The 14,673-nt window shown below is 50.3% G+C and overlaps 1 long non-coding RNA gene across 1 annotated transcript; it reads left to right on the plus strand.

The window, feature by feature from the left end:
* Positions 1–4,322: 4,322 nt before the first annotated feature.
* Positions 4,323–11,920, plus strand: LOC116457736 (uncharacterized). The gene is made up of 3 exons (XR_004245092.1): positions 4,323–4,363; positions 5,509–5,963; positions 8,636–11,920. It is a non-coding gene; the product is annotated as an uncharacterized LOC116457736 (long non-coding RNA).
* The last annotated feature ends 2,753 nt before the right edge of the window (positions 11,921–14,673 follow it).

Below are 14,673 nucleotides of genomic sequence, written 5' to 3' on the forward strand. Positions count from 1 at the left end.
AACAAACCGTGCCAGAAAAGAATGTCCTCTTCTTCTCAGCTGACTCAGCTCAGGACAGGAAGACGGGGGGCATCTGGCATTTGGGGAAGCCCTTGATTGTCCCTTAGGAAATGACAGAAAATGGATTTGTGTTGGCCTGGTTCTAAGAAGGTCACCCAGGTTGAATTTGAAAAGCAGAGGCACTGTGTCCACAAAAGAAAGTGATAAGCAGCAAGTCATTTCTCAGAGCTAATGTGCCCGAGTGTGTACCACCGGGATCCGTTTTATATCTCTCCACAGATTGGTGTGTTTTTCATGACAACCATCCCCATAGCAACCAGGTGTCCAGGCACTAAATGGATCTCAAGGATATGAAATCTCAGTCTGGTGAGGGAAGCCCACTCTGACTGCAGTTTCCTTGGAGTCATTTCACAATGAGGGCTGGTGTGCAGGTCAGGGGGAATGGGGCTTCTTCCTGAGGGCCCAGCTGGACACAAGAGACAGCCCTGGTGAGAGGGTAGCCTTTTCTTTTTCATGTTTGCTAATCATCCAGAAGAAAGGGTAAGACACTGGTAAATCAAACTCAAATGAAACTAAATGGGAAGGTGTTGCAAATGCCAGTTGGATGGAGGAAACTACGTGGACAGCCACAGAAGCAATGACCACGTGAGACCTGCCCTGGAAAGGCCAGAATTGGAACCTCTGGGAGCCAATATTCCAAAGCAAGAAGCTAGAAGAGATTTACCAAGCAGAATTATTTGAGGAGATTGGGGAGAGGGAGAGATGACGATTAAGCTGAAAAAAAAAGGGACATTACAGGGTGTGCAGAGCTGAGGGCTGTGCAGGGAAGGGGCAGAGTAGTTCTAGCTGGACAAAAGCTTAGGTATTGGTCAGGGAAACGAGGTGCTCCCGTGAATTGTCCAGGTGAGCCCAGACAGTGCACCCAGGGAAGAATGTTGAGGGCATGGAGGGTCATAGGAAGGAGTGAGGGAGAGCCCATACAACAGCATCCTCGTAAGGCAGCTCATGCTCGCCCAGAGGCAGCTACCTGTCATCAGGCTCTCCCTAAGGTCAGCCTTGCTAATGCTGAGCCCCTGCCTTCCACAGTTACCCTGTCCTGGGGCTTTGGTGATAGTCCTCCTCACCTCAACAGCGACCGACAAGGGCTCCTTTTGTTTGAAGTGATGCCCACGTACTTACTGCACAAGGAGGGCGAGGAAGAGCCAGGAAGGGAGGAACCGCCACGCCAGCGGGGGCAATGTGACAACACGGAACAAAGGGACATGCCATTGGAATCCTAGGAAGAAGTTTCTTAAGTGACATCTAAATAGGCTGTAAATGGCCTTTTCGAGGGAACTCCCATCCCTGCGATAATCTAAACCAGAATCAGACGAGATGGGGTGGACCGCATCTCGGGAGGAGCACATGGGTGTGAGGGAGGAGGGACGTGGCAACCTCATGCTCCCTTCTCTCTGTAATCACTCTGTCAACCCACGATTCTGGGAGGGGAGTTTGAAATGTGTGGTTTGTCTATTGCATGAAGATATTTGGATCCCCCAAATCTAGGTGTGTCTGGAAGAAAGCTGCCCTCTCCCAAAGGAAAGCTGGGGGTTAAATCCATAACTGTCAGTGTGTCTGGCAACAAAATAAAAGGAAACCACATTCTCCATGAATGAAGGGAGAAGCAGGAAGAAGGTAGTTTTTTGATTTTAAAAAAATGAGTAAGATCCTCCAATATGTTTGAGATTATTGAGCAAATTATTTGAAAAGGGCCCTGGGTCACTAACCAAGAGATCATGGATGTAGAAACCACATTCTTCCAACTTCCCTTCCCAACCTGACCCCAGAGATAGCAGGTTGGGTACCCTGGGGGTCTTTGTTTAGTTAACCATTAACGATTCATAAAAGTACAGATCCCTGCACGGTAAGTCCAGTCCTCGGAATGTTATTAGAAAATCCTATTTCTAGTCTGTTATGAAACAGAGGTTTTGATGTGCTGCCAGGTTTATGGGGAACTCTGGAAACAACACTTGCTTCTCTGAGAAGCTGAGGCTGGGTGGGTGTTACATAAAGCTTTCCTAGCAACTTAGCTTTATCACAGAATGGGAGGCTGCAGTGGAAAAAATCAGACGAGTTAATGCAAAAACCTGAGCCAACCCACTATCCCCATTTGCTCTAAGGCCAGCCAGCAAATCTGTGGGAGTGATTTTAACCCACGGGGGAGCGGCAGGCCCAGGGCTCCGGTTGACTGCAGATTCAGCCCAGGAATGCTCGGGCAGCTCAGAGCTGAAAGGCACCTTCAGACAGACCTCACGGAAGGCAAAACAGCTCTTCTTGACTCTGAACCAATTGCTGATTGAAATTCACACAAACACATCTTCCCTTTCCTTCTTTGGGTCATTCCCAGTTTCTCCGGGCACTGCAGGAACAAAGGGGAGTAAGGTCACTTCGTCGAATCCCTGCCAAGGGAAATGCGTCTAATGCATGACGGTGTCTCTGAAGTCAATGGATAAGAATCTCATTTCTAAACTCTTGGATCCAAAAGTATGCCTCTTAGGATGGAATCCTTCTGTGGTGTTGGTTGACAGCTTTTTGGGGTTTCTGAAAAGCATGTGTCCAGTCCATTGTTTTTAATCTCCCAGGGCTCGGGTGGGGGAGGAAGGAGCTGGAAGAAGTAACCATGCAAAAATCCATTTGGAAGCTGCAAATCAAAGCTAATAGCCTCTCCTGATCTGCTCACACACGGTGCCCAACCGGTGTTGTAGAGAGGAAGAAGAAAAGATTCCCCAGCCGTGAGGACAAGTGTAAGGCGAAGGGCTGGAATGGGGAGGGGAGCTCGTGTCAAGAGGGAGCTGGAACTCAACTGGGGAGAGGAAAGGCAGTGGGAGAGAAGACAGCTCCTTTGTGGGCAGCCTCTGCGACATCTGCCCCAGGGGCCTAACGCCTCCCTCTGCGATGTCTCTACACCCAGGCTCTGTTGCTGCTTCCTCAAACATTATTCTCATTTGGGAAGGGAAAGAGTGGTTTTATAAGACCGGTGTCCACGTGAAGGCAGCCATCCAGTTGGTGGAGAACCTTTCCCCACATAAATTAGATTACTCCAAGTCTAGATGGTTCCTAGCCCCTACTCCTCGCTGAAGATGGTACAAGGTGGGTGGCAAGGCAGAGGGCTGGAGGGAGAAGAGTAAAAAGCTCCTTGTTTGCGTTAAAACAAACAAACCCCAAGATATGCCAGTTGGTTCAGAAGGTGAATTCCTACTTCAGGTAGTCCTTAAGAGTCACCAGAAATCCAGGAGCGAAATTGCACTGAGATTCTATTAACTGTGAAAAAAATAACAAAAAAAAAAACGGGCAACACAAAAAGAAGACAACCGGCCTGCCCAACGAGGGCCGCGGAGTCCAGCCAGAGTGCCTTGTACCAGTAGATCATACTGTGTCCATTTAATAATAATAAGGGGCACCCTCCGTGGAGGCTTCACCCAAGGAGTCCTGTCCCACCCGCAGGCTCGGGCGCCCGCCTGCAGACCTCGGATGCTGGCTAGCGTCTTGTCGTGTAAAGCCATCCACAGCCAGCATGGCCTTAATGAGCCCATTTCAATTGAAATGAGATCAATACTACTCATTTTTCTCTTGCTGGCTCCCGAGTGATTCATGAATCTGAAAACTAGTTCATGAATCAGAGCAGGGTGGGGTGGGGGGGCTGGGGAGGAGGCAGGCAGGGGAACATTTGTGCAGTCGGCAAACCTCGATTCCTTTAATGAACCCAGCCATGAGTTGCATAACGCTGGCCTGCCTGCTAGTTTAAAACAGTCTTTTCGGAAGCAGCTTTCAGCTTGACTTATTCACCTATTTTCCTCCTGGAAAGGGGAAGAATGACACTGGGTACTGATTGTGTGTCTGTCTGTCTCAGGGAATATTTTTTGCTCTTTGTGTGTGGAGCCGAGAACGTGTGTCCATGTGTGTGTGCATACATGTATGATGGTCTTTGTGTGCACATCCCACATATGTGTGTGTGTGTTTGTGTGTGTGTGTGTGTGTGTGTGTGTGTGTGTGTGTGTGTATGGGTGAGCAATGTGTGACCCGCCTCGGGCCCTTTAAACCTGAACAGGAGCCAAGTTCATTTCTCAGCGGAGCTTCATAAGGAAGCACGAGCTGGGGCAGTTGGAAACCACATCCCTGTGAGTGCTGATTACAGCCTACTAAGGAAAATGAGATTTTTATCTCACAGGAATTCAGTTATAAAAATAAAATACAGCGTCTGGCTTGATTCAGCTAAATGTACAAGCACTAGGGTGTTTTTAATTTAACAGAGAAGCTGGACAAGAAGAATGACCTAAAACATTGCATTTAAAGAAAGTCAGAGGCGAGGGGGAGGCTACAGGAAGTGAGTGGGAGTAGAGATGTGTGTGTGTGTGTGAGAGAGAGAGAGAAATGGAGGGAGAGGGAGGGAGGAAGGGAGGAGGGAGGTGGAGAGAGAGAGAGAAAAACCACCCTGCTGGCAAATGAATGCAGCAGGGATGATGTCATTGGAACAGTTGGAGGAGAGAGGAGAAAAACAACTCGGAGCTGTGCTAATCCTGTTTGCTGCCCTGAAGGGAATGGAAGGCGGCCAAGGCAGGGAGTTCTGGGAAACCATATAAGGGTGCCAAACAAGCATTGCCGCCAACATTAGGAACTGACAGCTTTGTTCTTTGTAACTTGGCTGCCCGCCAGAGGCCTCATTTCAGCTCTGCGGCATGATTACCCTGGACGGCCGCCAGCCCCGCGCTGAGAGCTCCTTTTCTTCTCTCCGAGCTTTTTTTTTTTTTTTTTCCTCTTTCCCTCTGCCAAACATGCAGCAGTTACCATGGCAGTGGAAAGTAAAGTTTTAAAAAAACACAACAAAGTAGAGAGGCACGCCTTTATCCAGATGTGCCACATGAGCAGATAGAAAAGGCAGTTCACCTATTCATCGGGGCCTTTGACTGCAGAAGAAAACACTGGGGCACTGGCTGTCAAGTTCGGGAGGGAGGTGACTCCAGGATAAACAGAGCAGCGAGCAGCCCTGGCTGCAGACAGAGAGGGGCTGGCTCCCAGGCCTTATTTTCCTTTCCTCTCTCTCTCCCTTCCTGGGGCATTGTGGAGTGCGTAATGTGAAACGGAAAATGTCATGATTTCCACTGGGAATGTGTCCACGGTTTTGAGAAAGCTCCAGAAACTCAGGTCCATAAAGCACTGAGGGGAGGAGGAAGGGAGGGAGGAGAAGTGGGCGGTCACAGTGCCCTCTGGTCACCAAGGTGAACCCAGCGAGCAGGAGCCAGTACGTGGCCATGGTCCAAGCCTCTGCCTGCTGCTGGAGCGTGGCCAGGCCGTCGTCCTAGGGTTGCAGGCTGTTCGGGGGTCCTGGGTCCCACGGAGCCCCGGGACCTGAGGGACAGGGATGTACCCTTTTCCCCCTTGTAGGTGCAGCCAGTAGTTTGGCTTTACAGGGGGACTCTGTGAAGAGTCCAGTTCCCTATTTTTAATCAGGTTCGTTTTTCACCTGCTTAGAAAGTGGAACATCTCCTGAAAGGTGACAAGTCGTGATCAAAGGCAAGTCTCCAGGCAGAGAGTTGGCAGGTTTCCGAAGCAAAGGTTACTTAGAAGTGGAGGCTCCACTGCCAGCTTCCCCCCGCTACAAAATCTGACACTCCCCACCCTCAGGGTTCAGCAAGATTCTCGGAAAGGCCTTTTCTGATTCTAGGAGGTGCTGCAGCAGGAGCTGACTCGGCCATTTCCTGGCCTCTTTAGTTGGAAAATGACAGAAAGGCGGAAGCAGGGACTGCTACTGTGAGGCCCGTGGCAGCCTCCCTGAAAACAAATTGGCAAATTGTCACCTTCAGATGGACCACAGCTGGCCCTCTGAAGAGCCCTCCTTGGCCTTTCCAGAGTGTACGTGATTGTGTCCCATGTCCAGGGAGAGGACAGAGCCACCAGGAGGGTCAAGGTCGTGGAGGGAAACATGGGTGAGTAGGAGATGGACCCCAGAAATCCCTCCTCATGCTCCTCCCTGCTGTTATCACAGGCCTTGGCTGCCTTTCTCGGGAGGCATTCCCAGCTCAGAGTTGGGTATGCACAGAGTTGGGTATGCACTAAGTTAAAGCAAAGAGGGCCCTATTGGGATGGGGGCGAGGGGACTTGGTTGACCTCCTTTGGGGATGTTGCGAAGCAGACCCATTCCCACCCTTGCTGGCTGGAATGCCCAGTCCTTCCCTGCCTCCCTGCGCCCCACACACCCTGGCTGACACCTGTGCTGAGGACACGGCCGAGGAGAGCTGGAAGGAGCAGAGGAGGGGAGAATCGTGTACCAGTTCCCATACAAACAGGACCCACAGGCTTGGGGTCCCCAGAGGATGGCAGAGCCAGGGCAGACTGGGAGCTGGAGGCCAGACAGGGGCACTTTTGCCTCAGGGTGGGGAGACAGTACAAATAAAAACTTGTTGCTGGGCAAAACTGATCCAAAGACGAACTTCAGTTTCTTAAGAAGAGGCTCAGGTTTGGAAGTAGAACTTGATGTGGCGGTTGTCCCCTTTCCTTAACCTGCGACTCAAAACCAAGGGCAAGTGGATCTCTCACATCAGACACAGGAGCAGCCTCCTAGAGTCTGCTAGAGCAGCTACCCAGAGGGAGAGAGGGCTACTGACTTTGGAACTGATGCTCAGGTCAGGGCCTTGTCGAGCCACATCCCCGTCCTTCATTCCCAGTCCCTGGTGACCTTCTAGAAGCAACACTGAGTTCGGCGGCTTGGTGTCCACTGGGGCACAGCATGTCTGAGCCTAACCCGACAGCCTCCCATTGGCTCAGCTTGTCTTCCCAGGTACTGCCTGGAAAACCAGCCTCTGGCGGGGATGTCTGGGCCTGCCCTTCCTATCTCGACCTGGGTGGAAATCCGACTCCCTGGGCCTTGTTTTCAGAGTTCCAGTGTTCTCTCTCATAGCCTGTAAGTGGAGAAGGGCAAGCTGAAGAAGGAACAGGCTGTTTTCTCAGGGGGAAGCCGGGCAGCTCGTGTATGCCTCCCAGCATCGCTTCGTGGTGGGTTCATCCGGCCCTGAGGATATGAATTTGGTTCCTCCAGGAGCTCCCCCAGCCTCAAGATCCATGAATTCGACGGAGTATGCATGAAACTGCAGAAAACCCATTCCCCTCCCTTACATAGGAATGTTGCTTTCCTTTGAGGCTTGTCAGGCAGACTGAAGAGGAGGATCCTAGGAGACTTTTCTTTCCTGAGAAACCCAAAGAAAGCAACAGCAGATCTGTAGGTTGTGGGGGATGGGGGCAGGGGAAATGTATTTTCAGTAACAGAGACCTAAAGCAGAAACTATTTGCAAACAGGTGACCTGCTCAAGTTCTCCTGTGATCTTTCATTTCTAGTGCTGGTTTTTCCCCTTCATTAAAAAACCCAATTTAATTTCTTGCTTCACCTACATGGTAAAAATAATTACATACAGACATTAAGCCTGCACTAAAAATCAATGTACAGAGAGATTCCACCTTTGCTGTTAGTCATCACAGGGCTTGTTGGCTACAAATAGAAAGCATTTAAAATACTTCTCTTTGTAGAAAGACAAGTGAAACTAGTCACTAGCCCTGTCGCTGGAGAGCAGCCTTTGTATGTTAGCGAAAGTCAAGGGTCAGAAAGGAAGATGAGGCTCTAACAGGGATTTCATGGCGTCCGGGGGCCTGTTTTATTGGTGAAAGATACAAGGGCTGATCATCATCATAGAACGCTAACTTCAGATGCGGGACCTCCACGCCACTGCTGCTGCCTTAATGGACATAAGCATTCTTCTTTATTTCCTGGAGCTCAAGCCTGAACCACAGTGGGTATAAGGAGAACGCTGTAAGGCATGGCTGTTCCCAGGCCCCCGCCCTCCCATCTGCACAGCCATCTCATCGCAGTCTCCTGAAGACAGTGTCCTTGGGCTCCCAGGGCTGCTGGGGCTCAGGACAGGCTGTTGGCATTAAGAGGGTCTTTACAGCTCCACCCAGAGGGGTTTGGAGAGTTTGACGATTGCTGCAGGAGATGGGAAGCTCTTGCCACATGAGGGCCCAAATAAGTATTTAGGAGCCTGCAAAATCAGCTCGGCCCTAATCTACTCTCCAGCTGTTTCTAAGAGAGGTGATTTGAAAAACTGTCACTGAGGAAATTGGTTGTGAGGATTTTTAAGAGACTTGGGAGTCTGGCTAATGTTTGAATGTTTGTGATATGACATGCTGTATCTTGCATCTTCGTGGTACAAGGTAGATCAGCGGCTGCACACATCAGTGGGTCTTTGGATCGTCCTATTTAAATGTATTCTAGCTGGGTGCGGTGGCTCACACCTGTAATCCCAGCACTTTGGGAGGCCAAGAGGGGCGGATCATGAGGTCAGGAGATTGAGACCGGCCTGGCCAACACAGTGAAACCCTATCTCTACTAAAAATACAAAAATTAGCTGGGCATGGTGGCGTGTGCCTGTAATCCCAGCTACTCGGGAGGCTGAGGCAGGATAATCACTTGAACCAAGGAGTTGGAGGTTGCAGTGAGCCGAGATCGCACCACTGTCCTGGTGACAGAGCGAGACTCTGTCTAAAAAAAATGTATCCATCTGGACATCTCTAGGATTAGTCAACAGGTTCATTGTTTTTATCTCTACAGCTTGTTTCCCATTCCAACAAGGCCTCCCACTGCAAGACAGAGAGGAAGAGCTCTGCCACTCATGTGTGTAAGGCCATGTGGATACCTCGTGACACCCTGGAAGGCCACAGGGCTGTGGCCGCCATTCAACTTAGGTTGACATGGCCAAGACCACAGAGCTAATGAGTGGCAATGTTGAGCCTAGACCCTAAGTCTCTAGATTCCTCCTGCAGGGCCCTGGGTGTTGTGGGGGCATCTCTGAGGTGGGTCAGAGTGAACCTGCAGGGGCCACTTAAAACCGTTGCAGGCCCTGGCTCCTTCTCCAAAGAAGCCCAAGCCAGAATAGCAGTAGAAATATCTCCTGTGCCCGCAAGCCAGGCACTGATTCTCCGGTTGCTTCCTGGTCCTGCTGTATATATTGCCAAGAGCAGCAGTGTTCTTTCCTGCTACAGGGTGAGTCCTGGTACATAAATCTGTGCTGATGTCACCCAGTGACTTCACCTGCCTGTTCGTGATGATCCTGGGACAAGACCCTCACCTGCCTGCATGGGGGGGCTGTGAGGTCTAGAGACCCAAATGAAGACCTCACTAAATGGACCTCCCTGAGGTGTCAGGGCCACTGGTGTGGTGCCAGGGCCTGTCTATTCTTCCCGCTAGCCAAAGGCTGGCTTCTCAAGCCGCTGGATGAATGGGGAACCTGGAGACGTTGAACAAGTCACATACGTCTCTGATTGCCTCGATTTCCCCATTTTGGCCGATGGCATCTCTAAAGCATTTGATGATTCCACCATTAAGTGTGAGAGCTACAGGAGATAAAAATTTTAAATTACTAATCACCCATGGTAATGCATGGTAATGCATGGTAATGCATGCTGAATAAACAGCGAGGAGGGCAGACGCCACTGGCATTCCAAAACAGGAAGTACTCAGGAACTCTGCCAGAGCATGGCTGCCCTCTCCACATCTGCACTACTGGACTGAGGGCTTAGTTGATCCATCTCTTCCACACATTTGCAGAGATATGCTCGAGCATGACTTAAGTGACTTATCGCTCACGTGTTGCCTCCGTATGTCAAGCTTTTCACCCAGTGAGCTCTTTGAGAACAGGGGCTGCATTTTAGGACATCTCCCCCAGTGTCTTTGTAGAACCTGGCAAGACACACGGCCTAGTTGGAAGTGCCAAACATCTATTCTTCGTCAGCAGAATGGATGAGCCCCTGAAAGGCATGTAGTCAAGCTGCGCAGTCTGAACTCAGGGAAGTCCTCGCAGCGGGCTCCCAATTCCTGCCTCTCGAGAAGCAAGCTGAGCCTTAAAGATGGCTGAAAATGTGAACAGTCTCAGGGCCACGCAGACCCACCTGAGCGGTTGCTCTCTGATGTCTCACTGAGCCATCCACCATCCCAGCGAGGAAAGGGCCTGCAAGCAGACCAGAAAATGCCCCATTCGGTCATGCTGCTTAGTCATGGCCCAAACCTGGAGCGTTTAATTCTGCTCAGTGTGACTTTATTGCAATGGCACACACATTTACATCACTTTATGTGTGATAACAGTAGAGAGGTTAGTTAGGTTTTTCTGTTTTTTGTTTTTTTAAGATAATGAGAAAAGTCTGTAATATTCAGCCAAAATGTATCCTTGTGGCTGGTGTAGATTTTTGGCGAAATGACACTGTACATAATCAGAAGAAGGCAAACATGCATGTTATCTCCATCTCCTTATAACTGCACGAGATAACATAAAACTGCAGGAAGTATCAAGCATAAGAATAAAAGCCGTCTATTGAAGCCTGCGTGGCATCCCCTGCGTGCCCCAGGAACACCCTTCAGTGGATTAGGATGAGCACGCTGGAAAATACACACCCTGCCACTGCATCTGGCTAATGCCAGGCCCCAGCTCCTGTTCCTTAAGCCACAGATCACCTGAGTGTCTATGTCGTGTCTGCTGGAGTTTGGTTTAGGCAGGTGACATGGCTCCAAAGAAAGTCACAGTCTGGTTTCTGCTGTGGAGATTTGTGTCCACTTCATGCATGCTTATTGCCCATTAACTCTATGTGAAGCCACGGCAAAGGGGAAGTGATGTTAGAGAGGTCACAATCTAGTTAGTGGGGTAAAGACAAGAGATAGAGACAGCAGGCCTTGACACTCTGGAATCATTCTGATTTGTAAATATGACACTTGATGAAGGGGAAGAGTGCCTAGTCTCCAGGGGGGGATTTCGTGCTGAGACCCGCCAGGTATACAGTGACCCCAGAGACATTTATTGCAACACCTGCACATCAGCTTGCAGCAACTGTGTTCTGCCTGGCCCAGGATGGATTCTGCTCCACCTAAGAGTCAGCCTCTCCGAGGCAGCAGTGGGGTTGGGAAGAGGGGAGGAGGGACCTCCATGGTGCACCAGCTCCTACAGTGCCAGCTCAAGCTACATTTCAGGCCATCTTGGAGGCTACTTCTGGACAATTGTGGATTAGCTAGGTGACAGTCCAGGAACCTGGATCCCATCCTGGCCAGGGAGTTGTGGCTTCTGAGATAAGGACTTTGTCCACTGGAGATAAACTGAAGTGTTTCTGCCTCTGCTCCCTCCAGGGGTGGCTTATGGCACAGGCTCACCAAACTGCAGGCCCCAGAGCACCTGCAACCTCCGGGAGCTCAGGGGCTTCCCAGAATGGGCAGGGGAAGCCACAGATTCGCTTCTCCTGCAGATGCACAGACCCTGGGGTGGACGGTCTAGAGCTCAGGATCTTATAATGCAGAGAAGACGGAATAGTGCAGGAACCAGGCCCCTGTCTGGAGGAAGGAACCAATAACAACAACAACGACAAAACTACTGACAACGTGCGTGCTTTACAATTTTCAAAGCGCTCTCATCTCAGTCAAGGAAGGATGCATTCTCTCCACAGGCTGACATTCAAAACCCAACCACCAGAAACATGAAGATAAAACAAAAGGAACCACCAGAAACAAACAAGACACCTGTCCATCCGCCAGGTTTGCAAATCAGATCAAGTTCTGACAATTGGTAAAGAGGAAGATGAGAAGATCCTGCCAGATACATTCTCTGGTACCTTCATTGATCTCATTCTTTCACCATCAAAGGGGAATGCAGTAATGCCAGCAGGAGCAGAAAAAAAAAAAAACCTAAAAAGAGCAAGAGCGACTAGTCAAAGCTAGTACAGTGTTTCCCTGGTACTGAGTCATACTTTTACAATGACCCAGGCCCGCGGCCTCAACTGATGACAAATAATGAGAATCCAACAATCATTCTTTCTCGCATATTCACCTGTGAATAAATGCAAGAACTGGCGTATTTGTATATGCTGTGTTTATATCTACATGATTCATTAGATTCATTAAAATCCAACTGGTAATTAGGAAAAACACTCACAAAGTTAGAAAAAAACAGCAACGTAGACAGTAAGTTTGAATTTTAAATGGAGAAGCATTCTGTTGGTGCTTCCTGAGGTGGCGAAGGGTATATGTGTGTGAGGGCGTTGGAACAGGAAGTTGCTGGGATGTGGACCTGAGCCACCGGCACACACAGCCGTGCACAGGAGGCTGATGGCTGCGGCCCGGTCTCTCACATGCCAGCCTCCCCACCCTGGCTAGTCCCTACTGCCGTGCTCCCAAATCTTTCTGGTTCTGGCCCCCTCAGGCTTTCTCTGGCATCTCCGGGTCTCCTGGTGGAAAGCAGACTTCTTTGGTTGTGCACTCAGATCCTTCCCAGGACCTGGCCAATGTGGTGCTGTTTCTGCTCCAGGCCACTAAGGATAACCTCCCTGCAGAATCTAACTCTCCTTTGTGCCCACATGGTCCATCTCTGCCTCAAACCAGGAGTCACTGGCTCTCTGGAGAGGTGTTAATCAGCACCCACCCTCTACCTGGCCCTCCTCCAGGCATGGAGACAGCCATGAATATGGACAAAGTACCTGCTCCCAAGGAGCTCACAGTCTAGTGGGTAGAATCCAAGAACCAAATGAATAACCAACTAGGAAATAGTGCATGGTGGTAACTGCTCTGCAGAGAATCAGAAGAGAACAGGAGAGGCTGGGCATGGTGGCTCATGCCTGTAATGCCAGAGCTTTGGGGGACCGAGGAGGGAGGACCACTTGAGGCCAGGAGTTCAAGACCAGCCTGGGCAATATAGTGAGACCCCATGTCTACAAAAAAGTTTAAAACATGAGCAGAGCGTGGTGGCATGCACTTGTAGTCCCAGCTACTCAGGAGGCCGAGGCAGGAGAATCGCTTGAATCCAGGAGTTCGAGGCTGCAGAAGCTATGATGGCACCACTGTACTCCAGCCTGGGTGACAGAGTGAGACCCTGTCTCTAACGAAAAAGACAGGACAGGAGAGAGCATCTGGGCAGTCAGCCGAGGTCTCTCTGCAGAGGTGACCTTCAAGCTTAAGAGAAGCCAGCTCTGTGAGACCTGGGGAGTGGCATTCCAGGAAGAGGGAGCAGCTGGTCCAAGGCCACAGGGCTGGAATGAGCCTGGCTTGTGTGAGGAGCCAGAAGGTGGGCGAGGGCGGAGAGTGGGGAGCGAAGCAGACAAAGACGGGAGAAGGCAGAGCCAGAGCCTAGAGGACCCCACGCATGTGGGAAGGACTTTCAGTGGCTTTTCAGAGCAGAATGGGTGACGGCTAGAGGGCTCTAAGAAGAGCTGTGATGGGTTTGGTGATCAATTTTTAGAGATCCTTTGACTGTTATGTGGAGAAGGTGTTCTCAGCAGAGTCCAGGGCAGGCAGGGAGATGGTGAGGAGGCACATTCTTGGTTCTGGGGAGGGCGAGGGTTCCGACAGTGGTCTTTGCTGACCATCACTGCCACAAGGGATGCTGATCACCTGCCTCAGCAATACCCCGGTGTGCAGTTCACCAGGGAGCCTCATCAATGGACCCAGGCAGTGCCTCCCCTCATGCCATCCCTGAAGGACACTTCTACCACAGAGCCTGACCACATCCAAGTGGAGGCAGAGACGCTGGACTGGAAAGAACACAGGCCCTGAATTTGGGCAGACCTGGGTTCAAGTCCTGTCTTAGCCACTTTCTAACTCGGACATTCTGGTTAAGTGGCTGAACGCCCCTGAGCCTTAGTTTCCTCATGTGTCAAATGTGGCAAGAATTGCATCACAAAGTTGTGCTTGAAACTCGTGTTAAATCACCCACCACAGAGCCTGGTACATAGCAGGTCATCAAAATGGTCTTCAGGAGTTGGGCGCAGTGGACCCACTGGAGTACAGGATGACATGCCTATAATCCCAGCACTTTGGGAGGCTCGCCTGAGGCCAGGAGTTCGAGGTTATGGTGAGCTATGATTGCACCACTACACTCCAGCCTGGGTGACCAAGCCCATTAGTAGTGGAGGCAGTGGCTGTAGTCGTAGTAGTTGTAATAATATAATACCCACTCATTCATCAAAGGTTTATTGAGTGCCTCTTATGTGCCAAGTTACTGTTCTAGTTACTTGGAATATATCAGTGAATAAAATGAAGTCACTGCCCTATGGAGCTTATATTCTAGGAAGGAAGACAGACAAATGTTTTTTTATTGCTTTTTTTTAAATTTTATATATTTTTTTGAGACAGAGTCTCGCTCTGTCACTCAGGCTGGAGTGCAGTGGTGTGATCTCAGCTCACTGCAACCTCCGCCTCCCAGGTTCAAGTGATTCTCCTGCCTCAGCCTCCCAAGTAGCTGGGATTACAGGCGCACACCACCATGCCCAGCTAATTTTTTGTATTTTTAGTAGAGACGCGGTTTCACCATGTTGGCCGGGCTGATCTCGAGCTTCCTGACCTCAAGTGATCCGCCTGCCTCAGCCTCCCAAAGTGCTAGGATTATAGGCATGAGCCACTGCGCCCAGCCAAAAGTTTATTAGATTTTTAAAAATTAAATGAGTTTGTTAGACGGTGACAAGTGCTTTTTAAATGAAATGGAGTAGAGAGGATGGAGAGAGGTGGGGTGGGGAAGGGCACAGCTCTAAGCCATGTGAAGGGTGGGCTTTTTGGTAAAGGTGACGGCTGAGCGGAGACTTCTGGAGGTGAGGGAGTGAGCCACATGGATCTCCAGGGATGAG

This window comes from Hylobates moloch, unplaced genomic scaffold, assembly GCF_009828535.3.
Source record: "Hylobates moloch isolate HMO894 unplaced genomic scaffold, HMol_V3 SCAFFOLD_18, whole genome shotgun sequence".
NCBI lineage: Eukaryota > Metazoa > Chordata > Mammalia > Primates > Hylobatidae > Hylobates > Hylobates moloch.